The sequence below is a fragment of the Polyodon spathula genome, unplaced genomic scaffold (assembly GCF_017654505.1).
Source record: "Polyodon spathula isolate WHYD16114869_AA unplaced genomic scaffold, ASM1765450v1 scaffolds_3280, whole genome shotgun sequence".
Classification (NCBI taxonomy): Eukaryota; Metazoa; Chordata; class Actinopteri; order Acipenseriformes; family Polyodontidae; genus Polyodon; species Polyodon spathula.
The window spans coordinates 55,001-68,247 of NW_024474744.1; the positions used below are offsets into that span (position 1 = coordinate 55,001).

At 46.7% G+C, this 13,247-nt stretch overlaps 11 non-coding genes and 2 pseudogenes across 11 annotated transcripts; all 13 read right to left on the reverse strand.

The window, feature by feature from the left end:
• Positions 1-131: 131 nt before the first annotated feature.
• On the reverse strand, positions 132-312 carry LOC121311676 (annotated as a pseudogene).
• A 5,015-nt stretch (positions 313-5,327) lies between these two features.
• Positions 5,328-5,445, reverse strand: LOC121311712. Its single transcript, XR_005949458.1, has one exon. It is a non-coding gene; the product is annotated as a U5 spliceosomal RNA (small nuclear RNA).
• A 434-nt stretch (positions 5,446-5,879) lies between these two features.
• On the reverse strand, positions 5,880-6,098 carry LOC121311679 (annotated as a pseudogene).
• A 2,032-nt stretch (positions 6,099-8,130) lies between these two features.
• Positions 8,131-8,248, reverse strand: LOC121311713. The gene has a single exon (XR_005949459.1). It is a non-coding gene; the product is annotated as a U5 spliceosomal RNA (small nuclear RNA).
• A 408-nt stretch (positions 8,249-8,656) lies between these two features.
• Positions 8,657-8,849, reverse strand: LOC121311672. The gene has a single exon (XR_005949425.1). It is a non-coding gene; the product is annotated as a U2 spliceosomal RNA (small nuclear RNA).
• Positions 8,850-9,029: 180 nt separating this feature from the next.
• On the reverse strand, positions 9,030-9,147 carry LOC121311714. The gene has a single exon (XR_005949460.1). It is a non-coding gene; the product is annotated as a U5 spliceosomal RNA (small nuclear RNA).
• Positions 9,148-9,571: 424 nt separating this feature from the next.
• LOC121311669 lies at positions 9,572-9,764 on the reverse strand. Its single transcript, XR_005949422.1, has one exon. It is a non-coding gene; the product is annotated as a U2 spliceosomal RNA (small nuclear RNA).
• Positions 9,765-9,941: 177 nt separating this feature from the next.
• LOC121311716 lies at positions 9,942-10,059 on the reverse strand. The gene has a single exon (XR_005949462.1). It is a non-coding gene; the product is annotated as a U5 spliceosomal RNA (small nuclear RNA).
• A 434-nt stretch (positions 10,060-10,493) lies between these two features.
• On the reverse strand, positions 10,494-10,686 carry LOC121311674. Its single transcript, XR_005949427.1, has one exon. It is a non-coding gene; the product is annotated as a U2 spliceosomal RNA (small nuclear RNA).
• Positions 10,687-10,868: 182 nt separating this feature from the next.
• On the reverse strand, positions 10,869-10,986 carry LOC121311717. Its single transcript, XR_005949463.1, has one exon. It is a non-coding gene; the product is annotated as a U5 spliceosomal RNA (small nuclear RNA).
• A 384-nt stretch (positions 10,987-11,370) lies between these two features.
• LOC121311673 lies at positions 11,371-11,563 on the reverse strand. Its single transcript, XR_005949426.1, has one exon. It is a non-coding gene; the product is annotated as a U2 spliceosomal RNA (small nuclear RNA).
• A 181-nt stretch (positions 11,564-11,744) lies between these two features.
• Positions 11,745-11,862, reverse strand: LOC121311718. Its single transcript, XR_005949464.1, has one exon. It is a non-coding gene; the product is annotated as a U5 spliceosomal RNA (small nuclear RNA).
• Positions 11,863-12,321: 459 nt separating this feature from the next.
• On the reverse strand, positions 12,322-12,511 carry LOC121311689. Its single transcript, XR_005949436.1, has one exon. It is a non-coding gene; the product is annotated as a U2 spliceosomal RNA (small nuclear RNA).
• Positions 12,512-13,247: the final 736 nt, after the last annotated feature.

Below are 13,247 nucleotides of genomic sequence, written 5' to 3' on the forward strand. Positions count from 1 at the left end.
GGTCCAGGTCAGGGGCCCTTTCCCCTCCCCCCCCTCTCTCTCTCTCTCTCTCTCTCTCTCTCTCTCTCTCTCTCTCTCTCTCTCTCTCTCTCTCTCTCTCTCTCTCTCTCTCTCTCTTTTGACCTTTCTGAGAAATGGGCACCGTTCCCGGAGGTACTGCAATACCGGGTCGATGCGTGGAGTGGACGGAGCAAGCCCCGCTTCCATCTCCCGCTTCCAAAAATCCATTTAATATAGACGGTCCCCCTATGGGGGACGTATCAGATATTAAACTGATAAGAACAGATTTTGATTTTTGATATTAAATTTTATTCAGTGGTTTACATGACATTTTTCATCACTGATCCCCATGTTTCTTTACATTTCTTTTCCCCATGCACAAACCCATACATTCTAAGCATACCTTTAATTTGTGCCACAAATGCATAATACATCTCTTTAGCTGTCAAAACATCCTTGATCTTCCTGATTTGTTTGCATCTTGTATTCCATACATATTCTTTTCCCATACTAACTATGGTCCACACCACCTCATATTCTCTCTGTTTCAATTTATTCAAACCTCCACCATACAGAATGCAATCAGATGACAAGACATTATCCTCAATGACTCCTTTCATAATCCTCATCCTCACCCGCCTCCAGAACTTAGTCACAACCTGGCAGCTCCATAACGCGTGCCTCACCGTTTCTCCTACCCCACATTTCCTTGGACACAATGAATCCCTCGCACACCCATGTCTGTATAATGTATCTTTTACAGGTAATCTATTCAATGCCGCCAACCAATTTAAATCCTTTGTTGAGTTATCCAAATACTTTGGTTGTAGCTGTTTCCAATTGATTTCACTATTTACCTGTACCTCTGCCCTTTTGTTTATCATTTTATCCCTAAGACATGTGTACATCCCTTTATGATTTAACACCACTTCCTTTTTCAGAATTTCTGGATGTGTTTTTAAAAACAGAGCAGCTCTTTCATAATGCCACGGCCTCTTATCTGCCCTGGGTACGACATTCCTAATATTTACTATGGATCTTAACACAAAGGAAAACCAAAACTTTATAAAAAAACAAGCTTTGTGATCTTTCTCTTCAATAATCATTTTACAAGTATTGTGGACATACAAAACCTCTAACTTTAATGGGATACATGGAACATCTCTGCCCCCTTGTGGTACTGGCATATACATCTGTTCTCTTTTAACCGATTCATACCGACCCCCCCATATAAAAGAAAACACCACCTTTGTCAGTAATAATTTACATTTTGTCGGCATAGGAAAGATATAAGCCATATAATTCAAACCTGGCAGTAGATCTGCTTTGATAACAACCACCTTCCCTGTTATAGTTAATCTCCTAACCCTCCATATATCCAATTGTGTTTTAACCCTCTCAATTTTCTCCACCCAGTTTCTTTTAGCACATTCTTCTTTGTAAAACTTAAGACCTAAAATTTTCATCCCATCTTTGCACCAGGTAAAGCCATGTCTTACATCATTCCTGTCAGCCCACCTTCCACAATACATTATCGATGACTTCCCCATGTTAATCTTTGATCCTGTTGCACGACTGAACCCCTGCAACAGCTCTACTATCCTGTCCAAACCTTTATCTGTTGACACAAATAATGTCATGTCATCTGCATATTGAGTGATTTTGACTGTATCCCCCGCCCCTCCTGGTATATGGACCCCTTTAATGTCTTTATCCTTTCTGATTAATTCCGCTAAAGGTTCGATAAAAATTACATAAAGCAAAGGAGACAGAGGGCAACCCTGCCTCACTCCTCCAAACTGTCTAACTGGTTCAGAAAAAAACCCATTTATATTTACCAAACTAAACACCTCTTTATACAATATCTGGATCCACTTTATAAAAAATGGCCCAAAATTAAATTTCTTCAACAAATTTAACAAAAAAGCGTGATTCACCCTATCAAATGCTTTCTCCTGATCTAAATTTAATAGGCATAGAGGTAAGTCTCGTTCTTTAACCCAAGTCAAAATGTCCCTTATTAAAATTAGATTTAGACAACTAGACCTCCCCTTCACTCCACATGTCTGGTCTATATTCACTATTGATGGCATTACTCTTTTTAGCCTATTTGTTAATATTTTACTTAATATTTTATAATCCACTGAGAGCAATGTTATTGGCCTCCAGTTCTCTAGCTCAGTTCTATCCCCTTTCTTGAATATAAGGCTTATTACCCCTTTCCTCATTGACTCAGGCATTATTCCCTCTTCAAAAATCTCCCTATATACCTCCACCAAATCCTTCTTTAGCAAATCCCAAAAACACACAAAGAATTCTTTGGGCAACCCATCACACCCTGGCGTTTTATTTCCTTTCATTGAATCTAGTGCTGCCTTTGCCTCAGCCTCCGTTACCTCCTCCTCCAATTGATCCTGCTCTTCACTAGTTAATTTATTCTCAATACTCCTCAACAACACATCTACCTCCTGTTGAGACACTTCCCTTTCAGCAAAGAGATCCTGATAAAACCGCCTGGCATGCCTTAACATTTCCTCCTTCCCACCAACCACCCCTTTTTCTGTTTTAAGCCCAATTACTACACTTTTAGTTTGTTTTTGCTTTACTGATTGAAAAAAAAATTTGGTTACCTTTTCATCACTTTCTTTCTCATTTATTTTAGCCAAGAAAGCAAACTCCTGGGCTTTCTGCTCAAAATAATCCCCCATTGCTCCTTTTAACCTCTTAACCTCTCCCCAGTCTATCTCTTCTCCATTATTCATTTTAGAGAACAATCCTTGTAATTTATAATTGTAACCATTTATTTTATCTCTCTCCCTCCTCCTCTGCCACCTGCAATATTTCTGACAAAATGTATTAACTTTCTTTTTTACATCTTCCCACCACCCTACCATAGAGTTGTACCCCCTTTTTAAATTCTGCCACCCTTTATACATTTCCTGGAACCTAGCCTGAAATTCCTCATCCTCCAGAACTCTTACATTAAGTTTCCAAAACCCCGTCCCTCTCTCTGGAACCTCCACCTTTATACTGACTACCAGCATTTCGTGATCCGAGCCCCAACATGGAAAAATTTTAAAATCTTGGATTGTAACCCCCACTGGTAGAAAAAAATAATCAATCCTTGATTGATCCCCTCTAGAGTTCCTCCATGTAAACCCCCCATCCTGTTTATTCATTTCTCTATAAGAGTCATAAAAAGAAAAATCAGTACACATTTTTTTAATCCACGTGGCCGAAAAATCCCTAGCACCTTGTTCCTCACTCTCCAATTTATCTAAAGACACATTAAAGTCTCCACCCATCACCACCACCCTACTAGTATTTAAAAGTGAAGGCAAACACTTAAAAAACTCCAATCTAGCCCCCCTCTTACTAGGTGCATACACATTTATACAACGAAACCTCACCCCGTTCCAATTTACATCCACACACAACACTCTTCCAGGATTAACAGAACATGAGCTCTCAATAACAAAACCCCTTCCCTTAAATAGTATCCCCACCCCATCAGCGTGCACATGCCCAATGCTCCAACATGAAGGTCCTTCTTTCCATTCTTTTGAAAACGTCTTTATATCTCCATTATCTTTTAAATGGCATTCTTGGAGGAATGCTACATCAAAGTTCACAGTCGCCAATGAAAACAAAAAGGTTTTTCTTTTCCCAATGTCCCTCAAGCCTCTTGCATTAATTGTCAGTACTTTAAATGCCATTAGGTAGTTTTAAAGAAGCGATTCTCTCACTCACCTGTCTCTTCACGTTGTTTCTTGCTTCCCTCTGCTCTCAACAACATTCCTGTTGTGTGAGCAAATGTCTCAACCCCTCCAGGACTCAAATATCCTTTCTGCCCAGATGTGTTGGCTTCGCACACAGAGTAGTCTTCTCCTTCTTCCAGCTCCTTCATACTGCTTACCAATGGATCGAATCTATTATAAGTGGTTACAGCTGTGACCACCCCTTTTAGCCCTTTCTTCTCCTCCGGCTCTTCCTCTTTTTTCTCACCTGAAGCTTTTCTCTTGTTCCTTGCTTCCATCCATTCCATTCCTTCCGAATTCTCTCTGGCCTCCTCCATCTCATGCTCATCCTCACCCCACTCCTTTACTGAAGAAAGCTCAGCCGAAGACTCTCCTTCGCTATCAGTGACATCAGAAACATCCAACCCCATCCATTTTGCATAATCCTCTTTGGACTCTTCCTCTGAGCTCTTGGGACTTGGGTCTTCCTTCTGCTGGTCTTGCATGCTTGCATCCTCTGCCCTTTTTTCTACTGTCACTGACTGCTCCTCTGCTTCCTGCTGTTCTGCCGGTGGTGGTCTAGCTACTGTTGCCTCTGCATATGTTCTTCTCTTTTGAGGACAGGATTTATACAAGTGTCCAGGATCTCCACACAGGTTACAGCTCTTCGCTTTTGTGCAGTCTTTAGCCTTATGGCCACTTCCATTACAATTACTGCAATGATCTTCCATGCAGTCCACCATAACATGGCCAAACTGGCCACATTTTCTACAATAACGTGGCTGTCCTGGATAAAAAAGATAGCCTTTATTAGGCCCAATTGAAAAGTTACTTGGAGGGTGTCTGACTCCTCCTATTCCTTCCGGGTCCTTTTTAAAAGTAACTGTATATCTCCTTTTTCCATTCCAGATATCATATTCATTCTTTATTTTCTCTCCATTTTGCACTTGGTCACAGTAGCGCAATAAAAAGGTCTTTATTTCATTCTCTTGCACAAAAGGGTTGAACATATGCACAGTTAGTGTTCTCACCTCTCTGGTGTACAGCATCTCCATTTTGATTCCAAAAAAACAAGGAAGGTTTCTCTTCTTTTTGTAGATTTCCCAAACGTTGTAACAAAGAGACTCCGAAACCAAGGTGATGTCGTATATCCTGGTCTTCAAGAATTCCTGCAAACAGAATATTTGCTGTGGAAATATGCCGAGCTCTCCCATCAAGATCTTCTCCATAAGAAATTTTAAATCCACTTTTCTGCGTAGCTCCTCATCTTCTGCTAACTCCAAACGCACAGTGTTCTTCAATCGCACCCTGGGGGTCGACGGTGATCCTAGATTCTCCATTCTGATGGCGTCTCAAGAGCTGCGGTCAGGCCACATACACTTGATCAAGCCAAGAGGCCGAGAAGCGATGCCCACAATGGTTTTGGCCAAACGCCCCGGGCGCGGCCGCCCGCCGCAGCAGTCGTGGTACTTGCTTCTCGGGCGGGCGGAGGGAGGAAGGAAGGAAGGAAGGAAGGAAGGAAAGGTGCCGGGCTCCAACGGGGGCGACCGCCCTTTCTGTGCTCGTTCTGCTTTTAAACTCCAGGTGGAGCCCCTCCCTGAGGGGAAGGGCTGTCCAAAAATTGGATCGAACTCGTAAATGCTCCTCTCCACGGAAATCTTTAGTAAAAGGCGAAAGGTTCATTCGAGCTGTAGAGAAGCCGGAGCGTGCCTTTGCTGGTGGCCGAGCCCTTCCGGCCGGCCCAAAGGCCCAAAGGCCCTCCCCTCTGCCAAGCGGCAGCGAGGCCACGCACGCAAAACAAAAACAGGGAACTCCTCCCAAAACGCATCTGCCGTTCCGCCCCGGCGAAAGGGCGCTTTGCTGCTGCTGCTACACTGGCCTGCTGCGTGTGTTAGGCCTGCCTGAATATGAAATATGAAAAAAAAAAAAAAAAAAAAAAAAAAAGAACGAAAAGAGCGGGAAAACGGCGCGTCCCAGGAAAGGGGAGGTGGGGGGGGGGGGGTTAGGGTGGGGCTCTCTCTCTCTCTCTCTCTCTCTCTCTCTCTCTCTCTCCTCTCTCTCTCTCTCTCTCTCTCTCTCTCTCTCTCTCTCTCTCTCTCTCTCTCTCTCTCTCGCTCTCTCTCTCTCTTTTGACCTTTCTGAGAAATGGGCACCGTTCCCGGAGGTACTGCAATACCGGGTCGATGCGTGGAGTGGACGGAGCAAGCCCCGCTTCCATCTCCCGCTTCCAAAAATCCATTTAATATAGACGGTCCCCCTATGGGGGACGTATCAGATATTAAACTGATAAGAACAGATTTTTTTTTTTTTTTTTTTTTTTATTTAAAAATATTTTATTAATTCTTTTCAAAAAAAAACAATACTCCAACAAAAACAGGAAAAACAATCACAAAAAACAAAACAAACAAAATCATTACAGAAAAAAACACAAAAACAAAAAATTACAAATAAAGCGATAACTAAAAACACTAGCATAATATTTTGACAAAAACAAGAAAAATCTTTTCAAAAATAACAATACAAATATCCAAAATCAAAAACAAATATCAAAACTTAAATATTTTCCAGAACAAATAATCCATAAACAAAAGCACAAATGTCAATACAAATTCAGAAAAACATTAAACACACATATTCTTTCTCACAAATACTCAGTCTAATTATCCAACACAAAACAAAATCTTTCTTTTAAACCTCTTTACTTCTTAATAATCCCCTTTCTTTTCTCTTCATCTTTCCATCGCTGCACATAACAGAACTCTATTCCTTTCTGTTCTCATATCTTTCCATTCTACCTCTGTGATCACCCCTTTTTTCAATCTTCTCCTTCCAAGCCATTAACTCAAAAAACTCCCTCCTACAAAGACTCCGCATTAAATTATCCTCCTTTTCTTCCGTCATTTCATCAAATCTTTGTTCTTCTTTGCTCTTTCCAACACTCTTCTTTTCCTCTTCCTCCAGCTGCCTCTCCCCAACTCGCACTTGCTCCTGTATCTTCTGCTCCCTCCTCTCATCTTCTGATAGGTCTTCACAGGCGCTCACCTCCTTTCCATCTCTATCTTTTCTCTTCCTGTGCACCTCTCCCTCTCCTCCCACCATCGGGTCAGAGTGTTCTTCCGGGGGCCACACCTTGGTCCTCTTTAGACACGCCTACCACTCATCCTCCTTTCTCCACTCTCCACCCACTTTCCTTTGTCAGCTCAGCTCCAACTTTTCTCCACTCATTCCCTTTCCACTCCCATCTTTCTTTGCACCATCACCACCCTCCTTTGCTCGCTCACCATCCATACCACTCCCACCTCCACTCTTTTCTTCTCCACTCCCATCATTCTTTGCACCATCACCACCCTCACTTGCTCTCTCACCACCCATACCACGCTTTCCACACTCTCTATACAGGTGATCCAGTGCTCCACACATACTGCAACTTTTTGGGGTTTTACAGTCCATCGCTTCATGCCCTTTTCGCCTGCATTTCTGGCAGAACATTACTTTGCACTCGCTCGCCTCATGCCCTTCAGTGTTACACTTAAAACACTTTCGCGGTTGCCCAGGGTAACTTAAAAAACCCCTGTTTCCCCCAATCTGTACATGACCCGGAGGGTGTACTATACCCCCCTCCTTTGAACTGCAAATCTTCAGCCTTACAATAAATTTCCACTTCCCGGTCCATATACCTATAGGGTCAAGCACTTTAAAAGGTCCCGAAATAATGTCGCAAAAACGGCCAACATACTGTGCGACTTCCTCCTGCCCAACATACGGGTTATACATGAAAACAAACAATGGCCGAACTTCCCTTGCAAATAAGGGATCTGCGATATACATCGAAAAAGGCCTTTCATTTCTCTTCTTCTGATAAGTATCCCAAACGCTCTGAGCCAATTCCTCACTGCACAAGGCCAAATCAAAAAACTTTTCATAGTTCTGAAAACAGAAAATAGACTTCACCTCCAAATTTAGTCCTTTCAACAGCACCTCCTTCACAAAGAATTCTCGCCCGCCTGGTGTATCCTTCAATTCTGCAGCATCGACGATCTTCAATTCCTTCTCCAAAACCTCACTCCATCGGAAACGGATCAGGTTCTGCATCCTCCTTCCAGTCGCCACCGTATTCCGCTCCCAGCGCCTTCTCTTCCTCACTGGATCCTCAGGATGCTGCGGTCATGCCACATACACTTGAGCAGAGCCAAGAGGCCGAGAAGCGATGCCCACAATGGTTTTGGCCAAACGCCCCGGGCGCGGCCGCCCGCCGCAGCAGTCGTGGTACTTGCTTCTCGGGCGGGCGGAGGGAGGAGGAAGGAAGGAAGGAAGGAAGGAAGGAAAGGTGCCGGGCTCCAACGGGGGCGACCGCCCTTTCTGTGCTCGTTCTGCTTTTAAACTCCAGGTGGAGCCCCTCCCTGAGGGGAAGGGCTGTCCAAAAATTGGATCGAACTCGTAAATGCTCCTCTCCACGGAAATCTTTAGTAAAAGGCGAAAGGTTCATTCGAGCTGTAGAGAAGCCGGAGCGTGCCTTTGCTGGTGGCCGAGCCCTTCCGGCCGGCCCAAAGGCCCAAAGGCCCTCCCCTCTGCCAAGCGGCAGCGAGGCCACGCACGCAAAACAAAAACAGGGAACTCCTCCCAAAACGCATCTGCCGTTCCGCCCCGGCGAAAGGGCGCTTTGCTGCTGCTGCTACACTGGCCTGCTGCGTGTGTTAGGCCTGCCTGAATATGAAATATGAAAAAAAAAAAAAAAAAAAAAAAAAAACGAAAAAAGCGGGAAAACGGCGCGTCCCAGGAAAGGGGAGGGTGGGGAGGGTCTCTCTCTCTCTCTCTCTCTCTCTCTCTCTCTCTCTCTCTCTCTCTCTCTCTCTCTCTCTCTCGCTCGCTCGCTCTCTCTCTCTCTCTCTCTCTCTCTCTCTCTCTTTTGACCTTTCTGAGAAATGGGCACCGTTCCCGGAGGTACTGCAATACCGGGTCGATGCGTGGAGTGGACGGAGCAAGCCCCGCTTCCATCTCCCGCTTCCAAAAATCCATTTAATATAGACGGTCCCCCTATGGGGGACGTATCAGATATTAAACTGATAAGAACAGATACTACACTTGATCTGAGCCAAGAGGCCGAGAAGCGATGCCCACAATGGTTTTGGCCAAACGCCCCGGGCGCGGCCGCCCGCCGCAGCAGTCGTGGTACTTGCTTCTCGGGCGGGCGGAGGGAGGAGGGAGGAAGGAAGGAAGGAAGGAAAGGTGCCGGGCTCCAACGGGGGCGACCGCCCTTTCTGTGCTCGTTCTGCTTTTAAACTCCAGGTGGAGCCCCTCCCTGAGGGGAAGGGCTGTCCAAAAATTGGATCGAACTCGTAAATGCTCCTCTCCACGGAAATCTTTAGTAAAAGGCGAAAGGTTCATTCGAGCTGTAGAGAAGCCGGAGCGTGCCTTTGCTGGTGGCCGAGCCCTTCCGGCCGGCCCAAAGGCCCAAAGGCCCTCCCCTCTGCCAAGCGGCAGCAAGGCCACGCAAAACAAAAAAAGGGAACTCCTCCCAAAACGCATCTGCCGTTCCGCCCCGGCGAAAGGGCGCTTTGCTGCTGCTGCTACACTGGCCTGCTGCGTGTGTTAGGCCTGCCTGAATATGAAATATGAAAAAAAAAAAAAAAAAAAAAAAAAAGAACGAAAAGAAAAAAAAAACGGCGCGTCCCAGGAAAGGGGTGGGGTGGTCGAGGGAGGTTAGGGTGGGCCTCTCTCTCCTCTCTCTCTCTCTCTCTCTCTCTCTCTCTCTCTCTCTCTCTCTCTCTCTCTCTCTCTCTCTCTCTCTCTCTCTCTCTCTCTCTCTCTCTCTCTCTCTCTTTTGACCTTTCTGAGAAATGTGCACCGTTCCCGGAGGTACTGCAATACCGGGTCGATGCGTGGAGTGGACGGAGCAAGCCCCGCTTCCATCTCCCGCTTCCAAAAATCCATTTAATATAGACGGTCCCCCTATGGGGGACGTATCAGATATTAAACTGATAAGAACAGATACTACACTTGATCTGAGCCAAGAGGCCGAGAAGCGATGCCCACAATGGTTTTGGCCAAACGCCCCGGGCGCGGCCGCCCGCCGCAGCAGTCGTGGTACTTGCTTCTCGGGCGGGCGGGGGGAGGGAGGAAGGAAGGAAGGAAGGAAAGGTGCCGGGCTCCAACGGGGGCGACCGCCCTTTCTGTGCTCGTTCTGCTTTTAAACTCCAGGTGGAGCCCCTCCCTGAGGGGAAGGGCTGTCCAAAAATTGGATCGAACTCGTAAATGCTCCTCTCCACGGAAATCTTTAGTAAAAGGCGAAAGGTTCATTCGAGCTGTAGAGAAGCCGGAGCGTGCCTTTGCTGGTGGCCGAGCCCTTCCGGCCGGCCGGCCCAAAGGCCCTCCCCTCTGCCAAGCGGCAGCAAGGCCACGCACGCAAAACAAAAACAGGGAACTCCTCCCAAAACGCATCTGCCGTTCCGCCCCGGCGAAAGGGCGCTTTGCTGCTGCTGCTGCGGGACACTGTGACCGGACGACGCACAATCCGGACTGACCTGAATATGAAAATATGAAAAAAAAAAAAAAAAAAAAAAAAAAAAGACAAAACAAGCGGGAAAACGCGCGTCCCAGGAAAAGGTGGGGAGAGGGAGGTTTTTGCCTGGCCCCCTCCTAGGGGGGAGGGTAGGGGGCTCTCTCTCTCTCTCTCTCTCTCTCTCTCTCTCTCTCTCTCTCTCTCTCTCTCTCTCTCTCTCTCTCTCTCTCTCTCTCTCTCTCTTTTGACCTTTCTGAGAAATGGGCACCGTTCCCGGAGGTACTGCAATACCGGGTCGATGCGTGGAGTGGACGGAGCAAGCCCCGCTTCCATCTCCCGCTTCCAAAAATCCATTTAATATAGACGGTCCCCCTATGGGGGACGTATCAGATATTAAACTGATAAGAACACATACTACACTTGATCTGAGCCAAGAGGCCGAGAAGCGATGCCCACAATGGTTTTGGCCAAACGCCCCGGGCGCGGCCGCCCGCCGCAGCAGTCGTGGTACTTGCTTCTCGGGCGGGCGGAGGGGAGGAAGGAAGGAAGGAAGGAAGGAAGGAAAGGTGCCGGGCTCCAACGGGGGCGACCGCCCTTTCTGTGCTCGTTCTGCTTTTAAACTCCAGGTGGAGCCCCTCCCTGAGGGGAAGGGCTGTCCAAAAATTGGATCGAACTCGTAAATGCTCCTCTCCACGGAAATCTTTAGTAAAAGGCGAAAGGTTCATTCGAGCTGTAGAGAAGCCGGAGCGTGCCTTTGCTGGTGGCCGAGCCCTTCCGGCCAAAGGCCCAAAGGCCCTCCCCTCTGCCAAGCGGCAGCGAGGCCACGCACGCAAAACAAAAACAGGGAACTCCTCCCAAAACGCATCTGCCGTTCCGCCCCGGCGAAAGGGCGCTTTGCTGCTGCTGCTACACTGGCCTGCTGCGTGTGTTAGGCCTGCCTGAATATGAAATATGAAAAAAAAAAAAAAAAAAAAAAAAAAGAACGAAAAGAGCGGGAAAACGGCGCGTCCCAGGAAAGGGGAGGGTGGGGCTCTCTCTCTCTCTCTCTCTCTCTCTCTCTCTCTCTCTCCTCTCTCTCTCTCTCTCTCTCTCGCTTCTCTCTCGCTCTCTCTCTCTCTCTTTTGACCTTTCTGAGAAATGGGCACCGTTCCCGGAGGTACTGCAATACCGGGTCGATGCGTGGAGTGGACGGAGCAAGCCCCGCTTCCATCGCCCGCTTCCAAAAATCAATTTAATATAGACGGTCCCCCTATGGGGGACGTATCAGATATTAAACTGATAAGAACAGATACTACACTTGATCTGAGCCAAGAGGCCGAGAAGCGATGCCCACAATGGTTTTGGCCAAACGCCCCGGGCGCGGCCGCCCGCCGCAGCAGTCGTGGTACTTGCTTCTCGGGCGGGCGGAGGGAGGAAGGAGGGAAGGAAGGAAGGAAGGAAAGGTGCCGGGCTCCAACGGGGGCGACCGCCCTTTCTGTGCTCGTTCTGCTTTTAAACTCCAGGTGGAGCCCCTCCCTGAGGGGAAGGGCTGTCCAAAAATTGGATCGAACTCGTAAATGCTCCTCTCCACGGAAATCTTTAGTAAAAGGCGAAAGGTTCATTCGAGCTGTAGAGAAGCCGGAGCGTGCCTTTGCTGGTGGCCGAGCCCTTCCGGCCGGCCCAAAGGCACTCCCCTCTACCAAGCGGCAGCGAGGCCACGCACGCAAAACAAAAACAGGGAACTCCTCCCAAAACGCATCTGCCGTTCCGCCCCGGCGAAAGGGCGCTTTGCTGCTGCTGCTACACTGGCCTGCTGCGTGTGTTAGGCCTGCCTGAATATGAAATATGAAAAAAACAAAAAAAAAAAAAAAAAAAAAAAAAAAAAAAAAAGAACGAAAAGAGCGGGAAAACGGCGGGTCCCGGTCTCTCTCTCTCCGGGGAGGGAGGGAGGGTGGGGCTCTCTCTCTCTCTCTCTCATCTCTCAATCTCTCTCTCTCTCTCTCTCTCCCCTCTCTCTCTCTCTCTCCCTCTCATCTCTCTCCCGCTCCTCCCTCCCTCGTCGCCTCGCTCTCCCCTCCTCTCTCTCTGATTCTCTCTCTCATCTCCTCCTGGGCACCGTTCCCTTTGGAGGTACTGCAATACCGGGTCGATGCGTGGAGTGGACGGAGCAAGCCCCGCTTCCATCTCCCGCTTCCAAAAATCCATTTAATATAGACGGTCCCCCTATGGGGGACGTATCAGATATTAAACTGATAAGAACAGATGTTTTTTTTTTTGTTTTTGTTGTTAAAGTTTTTAATTATGGTTTCTTTAAATAATGAAGTTACTTGTATTCGTGTTTCTGGGGTGATGTATGTAGTATGTCTTAGTTTGGTAAGTGCCCTTTAATAGCTTTCAGTCTTTCATTTTGTAACCATTTGGGGTGTGGGTTTTAATGTTGTTTTTCTCGGCTTTGTGTGTTGTTTTCCAAACTACTAGAGTACCACAAAAGGTCCTATTCTCATAAACAAGTCCATTCCAAAGTCCTGTCACCATTCAAATCCATTCCAGCCAAGATCCTTATCCAATAATCATTATCGAGTCCAATCCAATCCAAAAACCAAGTCCATTTCGAAGATCGCTTCCAAAATCATTATCCAATTCAATCAATTCCTTAGTACAAATCCATGTGGCTTCCTCCAATCCAATCCATAATTCAAACCAGTGTCTTCTTTCAGTCCAAATCCAAACCAGTATCTTCTTTCAGTCCATTCCATATCCAAATCCACGTTTTTTCAAAATCCATTCCATAGTCCAAATCCGTATCTTCATCCAGTCCACTCCATTATGCAAATTATCCATTTCCAAAATCCAAAAACTTTATCTAGTCCTTTCCATAATCCAAATCCATTCCTTTGCAACCATGTCCATATCCTTAATCCAAATTCCTTATCCAGTCCATTCCAAAACCTCTGCATCAAAAACCATTTCCATTTCCAGAATCGTAACCTAGTCCATTCCAAAACACCAAAAAACCATTTCAATCCATTCAA